Source organism: Adiantum capillus-veneris, chromosome 3 (genome assembly GCF_014529385.1).
Source record: "Adiantum capillus-veneris isolate H3 chromosome 3, ASM1452938v2, whole genome shotgun sequence".
NCBI classification, from domain to species: Eukaryota; Viridiplantae; Streptophyta; class Polypodiopsida; order Polypodiales; family Pteridaceae; genus Adiantum; species Adiantum capillus-veneris.
The window spans coordinates 81,380,627-81,395,138 of record NC_140933.1 but is presented as its reverse complement, the minus strand read 5'-3'; positions in this window follow the sequence as shown (position 1 = coordinate 81,395,138).

Sequence of the window (14,512 nt, the reverse complement as noted above, 5' to 3'; positions counted from 1 at the left end):
GATTTTCTAATGTAGCCTCCCACCTACCCCATAGATTGACAAAGGTTGCTTCATAAGAGGGATAGTCTTCAAGTGATACCTTCTTATGTCCAATAAGACATTTCCATAGTCCTTCAGAAGTATCACCTTGCCCGAACTTGGAGAGGAAGCTTGCATGCAGTCTCTCCCAATTGGACTTGATTTGGGGTTGCAAGGTTTCATACCATGCTTTAGCTTCTGCTTTTAGAACCAACGGGAAGGCTCGTAGCTTTACTTCCTCTTCATCTCTCCCGGATATGAGATGTGCCATCTCCAAGTTGTCAAGAAACTCTTGTGCATCTTCCCCACTTCTTGCATAGAACGTGGGAAAAGAACTTGACATTTTGTTTAGACTTTTTGAAATCTCTTTTTTTTAAAGAAATTTTTCTCTTACGGGCCGCACAAGATTATTGACACTATAAATCTGATTACATTAAAATGAAGATGTGCACATCCATTGTTAATTCGTACTTTATTATAGGTAGAATAAATGGATTAATTGAAGCATTGATTTCATTTAGGCGAGTGGATCCAAATATCCTCCTTATGATAGATTGAAACCTAGACTTAGTTGCAATGATTATATGAATGGATTGCCGAGCATTAGGCCTAAAAGGTTCATTGTTTTGATCGTGATTCATGTGCTACTCCTCGTTGTTGGTTTGAAGACCTCGTTCCTTCATATGGCCCTTGAGCACCCCTTCACCACTCCTTGTTCCTGCCTTTAAAACAAAATGAAAACGTGAACATCAAAAGAAGTTTCATAATTGATGATTGGAAGTATAATTGGATTGGGTGATGCCAGTATTTCTCTAAGTCTTTCTGCACCAAACATAAAAACAATGCGTTGCTGAAAAAAGACTTTTCTATCTATGTGAACATTTACTCTAATGTGTTGTGCAAAATGAAATGGATAGATGGGAACTCCATTGTTCATCACTAAAAAATTTGAAGGTAACTTGGAAATATGTTCCTCAGTGGGGGCACCACTTTATGAGGGCGAGCTTTTTGAAATGGGGCCTCTAAACCCAAACCAATGGACCTACCCTCACAAAATGTTCGTAAAGAGGTACGCACACTACTTGGGGCACCACCTTCTTTTGGGAGTGGAGAAGGAAACCAATCAAAAATAACACTTGCACTCACCCACTCAAGCAACACACTTTGAAAACCCCCTTACTCTATATACACTTTGGACACTTGAACACCATCAACGATTATGCAACCCAATGCCGTGCATCAAAATGAAATATGCAATTTGTGGAATAGCATTCACCTTCTCCCCATAAGAATACCCATAATACATCCAAACTCTTCCTCTCTCAAGCACTCATCAAAAAATCATGCGCACAAGACTTGCCTCTCAAACACACAAGAGAATCACTTACATTAAACTAACACACTTTGCATAGAGAGCTCATCTCCATCTATGCAATGCCGTGACACAAATAAAATCACCATGAGAGGTAGCCACATGCATATGTAATGAAACAAAAGAGAGTTGGAGTGAGAAATTTCTTTAGACCAATTGAATAAGTGTGGAGAAACAAACCAATGGTAAATTGAGAATAGAACACTTACTTGATTTCTCGCACACCTTTTAAGGGGAGAACAGACGCTGGCTAACCATCACGAATTGCGACACTTGAAAGTTTTGAAGATGATTTCATGATCATTGACATAACCATGAGAGAGATCATGATGTATTTACAAGTTATTGAGGTGCTACAAATGATTTATTGGGTTGATGGAGTAAGAGATTGTAGAATGGAAAGAGTGGAGAATAGAGTTGCACTTCCTCCAAAGAGGAGGGTTAGGAGGGAGGATATGAAAGAGGGAGAGTTGGGGTTTTCTCTACTATTGATCAAGAAACAACATGAAGTTGAAAATATAGGTGTGTGTCCTTGAGTCTCTCCAAGGGGGGCTATTTATAGTTGTGTAGGAGTGGGATTATGCTACACTTAATTAGAGTAAGTGATTAGACCTAATTAAGTGTCCTTTGACCACTCATTGAATATTGGACATAAAAGGGACTATTTATTCACCAAAAATATCATTTTAGACCGTGAAGGCTCCATAATGTAGGTGGGCCCCACCATAAGGCCCTACGGGTGGCTCCTGTGGGGTATCTCAACTTGTTTGTCTTGGCATTTAGAAAGCATCTTTAGGTTGGTCCCATCACATGCAAGTGACCTTGAACACTCATTGCTCTTCTAGAAGATGAGTAGGGGAAAAATAAGATCTCACCCTCTTGATTTACAGTTCCCTTTTGCTACGAATCTGACAGATTTACACTATTTTGACCATAACTTTTTACCTGTAGCTCGGAATGACATGCTTCAAAAGGCAAAATTGACCTTCTCAACATGTCTGATATGAATTTGGACTATTCTTCACGCCCATGCACCAAGGAATTCGGTTTGGAAGGTCCACACTAGGCTAGGGAAGCTTTTGATTTCAAGTCTTCTTGTATGGGCCCTTTGCTTGTATGCATCCAAGGGGAATCATGCTTTTTCAAAAGGCTATGATGCTTAAACAAATAGAGGAGGGTCCAATATTATTTGCTTGTGAAAAGAATATACAATTGGAGTCTTTTTGAAAGGAGAGAAACTATATGTATATTCTTAAGAGATATTGGGCCACCTATGTAGGGGGCATAGAAGACTTGTAGAGAGGGACCATAATCTTTGGTAAAGACAAGTGGAGAGTTGATTTCCATGGGAATTTATCTATATGGGGTGGAAGATGGATATATTATTTTTCTACTACTAATTCACAAGAGGTAAGAAAGTTTGGGGGTATATAGTTGGTTATTGTATGCTTATTCTATTTACAAAGCAAAAAAGAAAAGGGTGGTAATATAAATATATGACTAAGGTGACATTTTTGGGAAGAGTATAATGTATGTGTCGCCACAAAGGTTAAACGAAGAGGGGGAATTTACTCTAGATAACTTAATAGCGTAGAAAAATATATACACATATGAGGAAGAGGACGTTGAGTAGGCTGACAAATGTTGCAAAAAGATGGTTACCATTTTATGCCACTCAATATATATCCAATGCTTCATACATATTCATTGAATACACCTCAACTTCAATTCCACTTTGTAACCTGTATTGGTTTTTTTCTTCGAGCTCTGACATAGTATCCACATAGGAAACCTCTTCAAAGATTCCTGAAATAACATCATCTGGTTCAAGTATATCTCATCCCTACAATTCACTTTGAATATGTGACACATAATGCTTCTCCCATTCGGGCAAATCATTAAATTTCCTATAAGGCATTGAACCTTCATTTGTTAACCCCAAAAACCTTGAAGAGAAAGTTTCACTTTGTGAGAACTTCCCCTCCTCTATACCACCATAGTCCCAGGCACCTTGAGAAAATTATGTGCAAACTTGTGTTCTTTTAACTCTTTGCATATCTTTTGGTAATGGATGATCACATAAATTGTCTTTGTTCCTGGAATGATCAGCACATACAATCAAAAAATGAACAACTCTTTTACCATCTCGGCTCCAAATCCTTGCATAGGGTGAATCGTCATCTAGCACCTTTGTTTCAATACGCACAGTCGTAATGTAGGGCTGTCCTGTGGAGGAATGCTCTTGTACAAAAAAGTTTTGTTCATCACAAACATCCCCAATAGTTACCTTAACATTTGCACATGCACCATAAAGATCGCATGGAAGCATGGTGGCAGCTTGTATCCAACTGTGGTCCACATCAATAGGCCACTTTCCATTCTGGTGCAAGCTCTTTGCGATAAGATTAATTTTCAAACCATGGTCTACAAGTGCTAAGACCGGCTCTTCAATGTCGCCAAGCTTTACGATGGTTTCCATCATTGCTCTTGCCCAATGAGTCCTTGAAAAGTGACTCTTGAGTATAGTTTCATTGTTTCCTTCATCATTAAAATGAACATGTCTTACCTCAAGTACAATCAGATTTGAAACCACCACAGGCTTTGGCTCTTCATGTTCAAGTTCTTCTTCATAGTCATCCAGAATTGCTTCAATGTGATGAATCATTTGTCTCTTAACTACTTCAGGCTCCTGCTCACTTGGTACCTTTCGTTTTATTTTAATAATATCTATAATCTCCTCATGAAGCTCACGCTTCACAATTCCTAGAATGTCACCCAATGTGAGCTCCACTTTGCTATTAATAATGCATCCTTCAAAGACCTTCTTTAGATATGTAGCCAAATCAATGTCAGACTTCAGCTTATAAGAGGGTCCCTTGGGCTTACCTTGCTTCTTATCTTTTGGTGCCTCTTCCATAACCACTTCAGGAGCAGGCCCATCTTCTTTCTTATTGTTGAATCTGGTTGCCCTTTTTGATGTCCCTGCATTGTCTTCATCCCTCTTACGCTTCTTTTCCACTATAGCCTCATTATCTTGAGACTTAGCAATAAATGCATATACCGAAAGAGAATCCACTAGATCAGTCCAGTGTGGTTTCTCGAACGCAATTCCACAAGAGATGTAATTTTCCATGAGTCACCTTGCATGCTTCTGGTGTCTTCAAAGAATGAAGCCATAATTGACCCTTTACACCTGCACCTTCATCATCTCATTTTCCATAGACTTGTAGCCCACATGTAGCTACTTTTACATGTTGTATATCCTCCACTAACTTTTTCATTCTACCCTTTCCAAAATTCAAGCGGAGCGGTTCACCTGTTTCCTTGAGATGAATCTTCTTGTCTTTACAAAAAACCACATTTCTTCTATAAGATTCATTTAAAGTCATCACAATCCTTATGTGTATGGTCTTCACTGTCGCACCACATGCATTGATCATCCCAATCTTTGCATGGAGGTCATTGCCTAGGCTCATAGATGCCTTTGTCGCTAATCCTTCAAGTTTTACTGCTTTTAAATTCACTATCTTTCACCAATTCAACAAGAACTGGCTCCTCCACTTTGGCTACCGTCAAATATGATTTCTCCTTAGCTTCCTCTTCAACAACATCCATATCATGGGCCACAATCAGGTTATCAACCCTCATTTGTCATTTCACAATCATATTTACCACTTTAGAGACTACCTTCCAGTCAGACATTAATCCCAATTCACCTGTTGAGTCCTCCAGTAATTGTACCAAACTCTTTTGAGTGCAAATCAGTAGATTGAATAAACAATTTAACCTTTTTTAGCTTCATTGGATATTGCTTTGTCATAGATAACTGCTCAAATTTCTTTTCAAATTCTCGCAGCACAGCTATCGTGCATATAAGTTTTTATTCTTCTTCTGCACTTGCTTCATGAAGCTTTGTTTTGTTACCCTTTGGAAATTTTCAAGAAAGTACTCTTGCAAAGCCCTTGAATTCCTACCAATTTGGTACTTGAGCCGCATGAATTTCTCTAATTCAAGCCCCAAGTTCAGGCATCACAATTAGATGAAACCCTCTACTGCATTTTGATCATCAATTCCATTAACTTCCATAGATTTCTCATAGATATTGCAAAATTTGGTAATATATCGACCTTCAAACCGCTGCAATTTGTCTGTGAAGCTCTACGAATCCGCTCATGAAGATTATGCTATTGTTGGGTAGCCTGTTGTTGTTGCATATATGCAGCAAACCGTTGCATCATTTGTTGCATTGATGCCTCCTATGGTGTATACATTTTCCTTAGCAAAAAGTTCCCAACCCGGCTCGTTTTGCATTTGGTTCACCAAAGCTATTGGGGGTTATGGGGTTTGAGAGGGGATTCAGGATAGTGTTGGGCTACTTGGAGGGAGAAGATTCACAACACCGAATAGTAGGCTAACAACCACTTTGACAATGTAAATAAAGCATTAAACACTTGAAATTGATAGCATTAAACAAAGCATTAAACACTTGAAATTAATAGCATAGACGAGATTTGAAGCTTGGTTGCCAAAGCGGGCCATTAACGGCATCATAACTTGGATTAAATGAGGATTAAGGAGTTTAAGCTCCTTACAAAAGTCTAAGTGAAGTTATAATTATGATTAATAGAGAATAAGCTATGTGAGAGCCCGATAATGGTGGAGAGAGAGAGATGGAAACCTTGATTACCACGAGCTCCTTATAGAACTCTCCTTCCAAGAACTCTCTCTGCCCCCCTCCCCCCCCCAACCCAAATGACTTTTTTGGGCCCTTCTAGGGCGTTGTCCTTTTTTCTTTGGCCTTTTTTTTTTTTGAGCTCTCTCTTAGCTCCATGCACGGGAACTACCACTTCTATATTTGGCTTCTTGGAGTCCAAGCCACATGTGAAACCTCTCTAAGTGTAGTAGCACCCGACGCTACAGGTGGGAGCCCTCCTTTGCCTTCAAGTTTTTTTTGGATCTCTTGGGTCTGAGACTTGTCATAATAATCAATATCTAATTCTCCTAAATGATTTTCTCATGTTAAACTGATCATTTAATATGGGGAAGTGCCAGGGGAGAAAAAGCTAGAATATTGGTTAAGCTAGCAGACTGGCCACAGTAGGGATCCAAAGGAGGGAACTTATAGGGATCCAAAAGGGGGGCCATCTGCAAAAGAGCAATGTGCACCAATGGGATTAAAAGACCGTAAGGTTCAGCCCATTAAGACTTCCAAAATGCTAAGGTTCCAAAATTCAAAGGTTGTGTCCAAAGGCCAAAAGCCTAGGGAAATTGGATGCTTTGTGTGTGTCCCAAAAGTCTTCAACCATCCCTACATAGGAGGGGGGGAGCCCTAGAAGTAGGAGATGAGAGAGAAACTCTCTCTCACACACACACAAGCTCCATTTACACAAAGGGAATGAGGGACACATGTCAGCTCCCTAGCCCAGATGCCCACAAGGTGTACTCAATTCCTATTGGATGGCCTTGGAGGTGGACCAATGAGAATTAAGCTAGAGTAAATCTAGTTTAATCAATTTAAAAATACTTAATAAAAGAACCAATAAGAATTAAGCTCTCTAGAAGACTATTGGATAGTCTCCCAAGGGGTCCAATGAGCATTCAGTAGCCCAATGGCTTGCTTGATTCCTATTGGCCAGGAGGCAAAGGGGTCCAATGAGAGTTTAGTTGAATTAAGTAAGTACCTAAAGCTCCCACAAAAGGGAAAGGGGGGCACATGCCATAAGACTATCACTTACGCTGTTTAATTTCCATTGGCTAGGCCTAGGGAGGTCCAATGAGGTGTGAGGATGAGCAAATAGCAAGAGGGGTCAACCAAGAGAGAGAGGGGGACTGATTTTAGCAAGGCATTATCACACACACACTCACACAATATCATGTGTGAAGCAAAGAAGACTCTCTCTCCTTCTCAAGATTTAATGGAAAGCTTACCACCTACTCCAAGCTTGTGAGAAGGGAGGCCTACACCAACAACTCTTGGCTTTGTGATGAAAATCCAACCAAGAGCCAAGCTTCAATGCATGCTCATCTCCTCTACCATGCTAATTACTAAGCTAAGCTATGCTAATATGAGTGATTATGTGAGGAGATGTACATCTTTCTCGTAAGAATACTCCTTCTTGCTCTCAATCTACTCTCATACCCCGCTATCTCTCACCATCTTCGAAGGTGTGTGAGGTCTTGGGTCTGAGACCGTGAGGGAATTGAAGTTGTGTTTGATAAGTGTTTTGCTTAGTGCATGAAGTTTCCATCTTCATTGCACTAGCTAGTATTCAAGGAACACAGATAATTGTATTGTAAAATGTCTCTCTTGATGGGAGAAACCATAATACAAAGCCTTTTGGAGGGGGGACCGGCTCCGTAAAAATCCGGTCCTCAACTATTGTCAATTGCTTAATTTTTGTCTCTTTCGAAGTATTGTTCATGCTATCTAACTAGGTGTTATACTTTTTTTTGCTCTCTCTCCACCCAAGCACTCTTGTTATTCTCATTAGGAAGCTATTCTAATAAAATGGTCACTATGTTCATGCTATTCTCTGTTGCACAAGTTACTAGACCATTAAATGTTACATTGGTATCAGAGCACAAGGTTTCTCTTTTCTTGCTCAAGAAGGGAGGTCCTCAAGCTAGCTATAAATGGTTGGTACTATTAATTGCATGTGAGTAAGTTGAGTAGGGAATTTTCAGCCTTGCAGTGCGCTTGCCTTTGTGCAGTTAAGAGGGCATCACCGTCGAGAGCTATGGTCTTAATAGTGGAGTCCTACGGGGCTTGCCTATGGCTTAACCACTATTGAGCTATTAGAATCTTGACAGGAGCCGCTGCTGTTTTGATGTTGAATGTGGGACACATGTCTAACCTCACCATCCTATCTTATTGTAGTATTAGCGAGAACCACGATTAATTTGTAAAACCATGGGACGAAGCTGAATCGACTAGTGCATAGAGGCTACAAGAGGTTGTCAATCTCTCGGAAAACAACTAACAACTCACATCTAACTCAAGCTACACTCAAGTGACTGAAATCACCAAAAGCCAATCACTCATCGGCAAGAAAATCACATCCATTACAGCATCAAATGACATCCAAACGTGACGAAGCTTCTAGGAAAAGTTTATGAGACCTAAGCACACATACTTATGGTCTCAAACCCCACTTTAGGTCAAAAGAAGATGCTTTACTTATCTCAGGAAGAGTATATTGACAAGGTGTTGCAACGTTTCCATATGGACACGGAAAAGGCATTGATGACACCATTGCCATCATATGTGAAACTAAGCAACCAAGATTGCCCACAGTCTGAGGTGGAAAAGGTTGAAATGGATACAGTGCCGTATGCATTTACATGTGGGAGTTTGATGTATGCAATGATTGCTACACGTCCGGATATTGCATTTGCAGTGGGAGTGGTTAGCAGATATATGTCAAATCTCGGCAAGAAACATTGGAAGGCAGGGAAAGGCATCATGAGATACTTAAAACATACAAAGAGTATGCGCATATGCTATGGCAATCAGGATTTGAGTGTCAGAGGATACACTAATTCAGATTATGCAGGAGACTTGGATAAGAGAAGATCCACGTCAGACTATGTATTTACATTGGCTGGAGGTGTTGTATCATGGCAATCTCGATTACAAGATTGTATTACACAGTCTACTATAGAAGCTGAGTATGTTGCAGCAAATGAGGCATGCAAAGAAGCTATTTGGCTTGGTAGATTGGTAGCAGACTTGGGAATCAAAGTAGATATGCCAGAGTTATATTGTGATAGTCAAAGTGCTATACAATTGGCAAAGAATCCAGTGTTCCATTCGAAGACTAAGCATATTGATGTGAAATATCACTTCATTAGGGAAGTACTTGAAGACAAGCAGATACAACTGATGAAGATCCACACCAAGGACAATCCTACTGATTTACTCACAAAGGGACTTCCAGAAGAAGGCTTTGTGCATTGTCGTGAGTTATTGGGCATTGGATAGATGGCAGCCATGTAAATCTTTGAACATTTATGTTTATAGATTTATAGTTACTTAAAGTGCCACATTGGAATTTAAGTGGGAGGTTGTTGGGATTAAAGCCCAAGTGGACTCTTATACGGATATGGCCGACCGCCCACCTAACTCACTTATCACTAACTCTTTGTATATACTCACTTATACTTGTGTGAATAATAAGATTTGGGAGATAACCCTTCAACAAATTCTCTGCATACTGTGGAAGCTCTCTGTCTGTGTATCTGTGTGTGTGTGTGTGTGTGTGTGTGTGTGTGTGTGTGTGTGTGTGTGTGTGTGTGTGTGAGTCGATCTAAGCTCCACTCCGCGACTTCAGATACTTCTTTTTCCGCTCATCTCTGGTCATGAGTGGTTTCTTATCCTGAGATTTTTCTTGGGTACCATTCCTTGTTTTTCTCGATGTCTGAGACATTTCTGAACTCCTTCCTCTCAATCTACTCTCATACCCCACTAGCTCTCACCATCTTCGAAGGTGTGTGAGGTCTTGGGTTTGAGATTGTGAGGGAATTGATGCTGTGTTTGATAAGTGTTTTTCTTAGTGCATGAAGTTTCCATCTTCATTGCACTAGCTAGTATTGAAGGAACACAAAGGATTGTATTGTAAAATGTCTCTCTTGATGGGATAAACAATAATACAAAGCCTTTTGGAGGGGGGACCGGCTCCATGAAAATTCGGTCCTCAACTGTTGTCAATTGCTTGATTTCTCTCTCTTTTGAAGTATTGTTCATGCTATCTAACTAGGTGTTATACTTTTTGTTGCTCTCTCTCTACCCAAGCACTCTTGTTATTCTTATTAGGAAGCTATTCTAATGAAATGCTCACTATGTTCATGCTATTTTCCGCTACACACAAGTTACTAGACCATTAAATGTTACAAGAACCATCTCAACAGGCATGCCAATCATCATAATCAACATCATCATCCAATGGCCGCTGACAATGGCACCAACCACCTCCACTCGCGCCGCCATGTGGCCAAAACCACCGCCAATGTTCATCAAAGTAGTGCTTGTGTGCTGCCTGCACAAGGTCACCATAGCCCATGCATGAGAGGACTCCCTCTCTCTCCCTTTGCTTGTACACAACGGAGTTCACTCTCCAACCTTTATACTACAGGCTTCATTGCCTACAAATTGCCTACGAGACCATTACGGTGCCACGTTGCATACACACCCCCATTCTGGCACCCATAGTCTTCACAGAGGGTATGCCAAACTGTTAGCAGCTGGACACACCCAACGGAGAATGAATGCTCGGTGGATTATTATTTTTTGTAATTATTCATTTATTGAGAAAACCCGACATTTCACCTTTGTAAATATTGGGGCTTACAGAAGTTTCCAGATTGTATCCCAGTTTTGACATTTAGATTGAGTAGATGGTTAAATTGGAACATTAGGGTTTGACATTGTAAGGTATTTATACCACTTTTTGACCTTAATGAAAAACCTTTGTCATTTAAAAAAAGTACTATCTGTGAGTGAGCATATTGTGTACGAGAGAGAATGAGAGCTTCATCTTGATGCTACGCGCGCACCGGTGGTCGGAATTGAGTGCGGAGAAGTGCAGCGTGTTGCCCCGACTAGAGCTACGCGCCAATACCTACATTGCGTGCGTACAGTCCGGTTTTGCGAGCTCGACCTACGAGCTTCATCTGGTGATTCGGTGAGCATACGTTATCCGTTTTCACATTTCAACATATCCACGCATTCGCATTGAGTAGAGCTACACATTAGGCACTTTAGCTTTCGGAAACGATGACCAACAAATTTTGGCCAGACATCTTACGTGATTTTGCATCGGGTGTTTTGGGTTGGGATTTTGGTTCATGGACCTTAGGGAGAGCGACCTATTGGTGTTAGTAGGGTCTCCTTCAAGTTCTGTGGCGTTTCGAGACCGTTTGATGGATATTTGGCTCTAGAAAGCGTTGTAGGAAACCTCCTCTTAAGCACTCCTGAAGGCTGTAGCTTAGACATTAGGAATTAGTCGAGATTCGATCAAGTGTAGATTGACACCCTATGCTTGCTTCCACGTGCCTGTGGATAGAGCTTCGTCCTTAGCTGAAAAATCTTGTTAGGTGAGTTCTCGCCGTGCTGACGTCCATCGCGGCGTATCCGCCAACATTGGCGCTGCTGCCGGGGACGAAAACCCTAGGTAGGTGACTGAGACTAGTCCTTGAGGATAGGAATTCTTTGGCTTGCCAGAGTCTCGTTTTACATTTAGATAGGATCAGAGGGTGGAGGACTCTCTAGGTCTAAGAGGGAGTCTAGGGAGCGTGTGTCTGGCCTAGATCCTTCGACTTAGGTAGACTTAGATAGTTTTTAGGCCGTAGTTGAGTTGATGAGTAGGAGTTGGAGTGGTAGAAGCGGTAAAAAGGAGAGCTTGAGAGTCCAGAGAGGCCAAGAAGCAAACAAAACACCATTATCACCATTTCACATGATGAGTAGGAGTAGGGTAAGTAGGACATCATGATTCATGATCTAGAGCACTTCATGCATGTTATACTTGCTGTTATGTTCATCACAAGGTTGTAAAAGACGCAAAAGAGTGTTTGAAAGCTGAAGTGAAGTTCAAAAGTTGCTGTGAGTGTTTCCGATAGAGTTGCAGAGCACCAAGAGCATTTCTGTCAGGAAAAAAATAAATTTTAAGCCAGGAGACATCCTACACGTAGGATGTCTACAGGCTGATCTGGTGAGAATTTTGAAATTTTGAGTTGACCAGTGTGTTCAGAAGGTAGGTTTTCCCTATTTTCACCTGGAAAGTGGAAATTTGACCATATCTTGACAGGATAAGGCCAGATAGAAAGAAATTGCCAGACATCCTACCCAAATTGTGCCAAGGTATTATTTTAAGACCAAAACCATAGGATGGCTGCATGGGTATGATCTGCACGATATATTGAGTGTCTGAGAAGGGTTATATCTCATTTGACTGAGAAAAATTGGGTTCTAAGCAGACTTTAGCATCTTTGACTGAAAAAGGCTAGAACAGCTAAAATTGGGGTCTTTTGAAATCCAAACCAAAATCTAAGCATAGCACTGAGTTGCTGACATCAAGGGGAAGCTGTGGCTCAAGTCTGGGGTCAAACATGCCAAAAAGACATCCTACGCGTAGGATGTGTTTTGAGTGATCTGGTACTCCAAACCCAGATTTGAGCATACCAAAGTGTTAAGCACATCAAAAGGAGTCTATTCTTTGCATGTGAAGCTATTTTGAGCAATAAGACATGCTACGCGTAGAACGTCTAATGCATGAAATTGGAGCCAGAAACTGACTGTGGGCATAGCAAGGTGTTGTATAGCCTGAGGCAAGCCTCCTAGTCAATTTTGGTCCAAATTGGAGTTGATTTGACTGGTTAGACCAACATCAGGCTGCTGGAACAGATTTCTGATCCATTGACCAGCTTATAGGTGTCCAAATCAAAAAGTAAAAACAGCTGTGGACTCAGCACATCAAGGGGAGTCTATAGTGCAAAAAACCAGGCAAAATAGAGCAGGAGACATCCTACGCGTAGGATGTCTACAGGGGCTTAATGAAGAGAAAATTTGATTAAGGACATACAATGATGTTCCATTTGGCTTGAGGGTTCCAGAACTTCTTTCAGAAGTGAATTTGGACCTTGTTTGATCTTTTGACGGAGCAAAGACGGAATTAAGACTTTTCAGGTAAATTGACCAACATCCGAGGGAAGTACAGTTCCAGATTAACAGACCTAATCAAGAACATCAGAAGTGTATAAAATACAGTAGTGGTTGGGGTTAACCCTCCAATTATACTAATCATTACTAAAACCACCTCTAGCAGTTAAGTGCTTTGATTTGATTGCTGAAATTAAACGCTTGTGTATAGGTATATTCAGCGGGGCAAAGCAAGAAGTTGTGCAAAAACTGATCCTCTGACAGGTGAGTGGTTGGATTTGTGTTAAGTTGCATTGCTAAGTTTGATGAATTTAAGATCAGGAAGACACATTTTTAGAGACCAAAAGGTGGCAGGTGATCAGGGTAGCTTAGTGTCCACCGAGGAGAGTGTAACTCAGGCAAGGCTAGATCCACTAGCACCGATTATTGAGGAGGGTAGTGATACTGACACTTCATCAAACAAATCCTTCTTCATGATGGGTAGTCAACAACTAGGAGGTTTCACCAATGAAGGACCAATGCCAGGAGGAAGCACCTCCCTAAATCATTTGAACGATTCCAAGTTCACTGTAATCTTCTAAGAAGGAACAAACTCGAGGGGAGCCCTAGTTTATTCTGACTATCGAGGACGCAAGTGTATTTGTATTGAAGAAAGGCCGGCTCAGAGACTGGAAATAATTTGAGTCTATGATGATGGAGATAGATTCCGAGATGAAAAGGGGGGAACCACTATCTGATAGTTAATAACCCTGAGGATTACAATAGATATGGAGATAACATGGCGAAAGGAAAAATGGTTTCAAAAACTCAAGAACCGCCTCCAAACATTGATTGACCTGGAGTGCTTTTTATGTATGATAAGAAAACAACCAAGGTCTCAACTTATAATGAGAGTGTGGGGATTTACAAGCATGAGAGTGAGGGAATAGTCTCTTACTTCCATTGCAAAGAACCCTACCCAAACGAATTAAGCAAAGACAAGGTTCTTTACTTATTCTCTTATGAAATTACTATGGGGAAGGATATCGTTTTTGTTGCCAAGGTACGGGAGAGAATACAAACGTATTCTCCCAAAGGAGGTTGAAAAGGCAACAGTTCCAGAAGCATCAACATATGCCCCAAAAGAAGTGCCAAGAGCCACCTACACCCCTAGCAAATCGACAAATCCATTTTCAGAAGAGTATGACGCGACCTCACATTCTACCCAACAACAGACATTCAACAACCAAAACCAACCAGCAACTCAGCCATCATTGCAGGCGTGGCTTCGACAGAGTGCAACATTAGAACAAGACCGAAACCGAGATGGTTATCAAGCCGCACGAGGGCTAAGGGATTTACAAGAACCACCACTCTATTCAAGGTATCAGGGTGAGAGTAAGCCAAAAACTCAAGGGTCAACAGAGCTTGGAAGACCACCCATAGAACGAGTTCGAAGAGATGAACCATCTCTTGCAAGAACCGTTAGA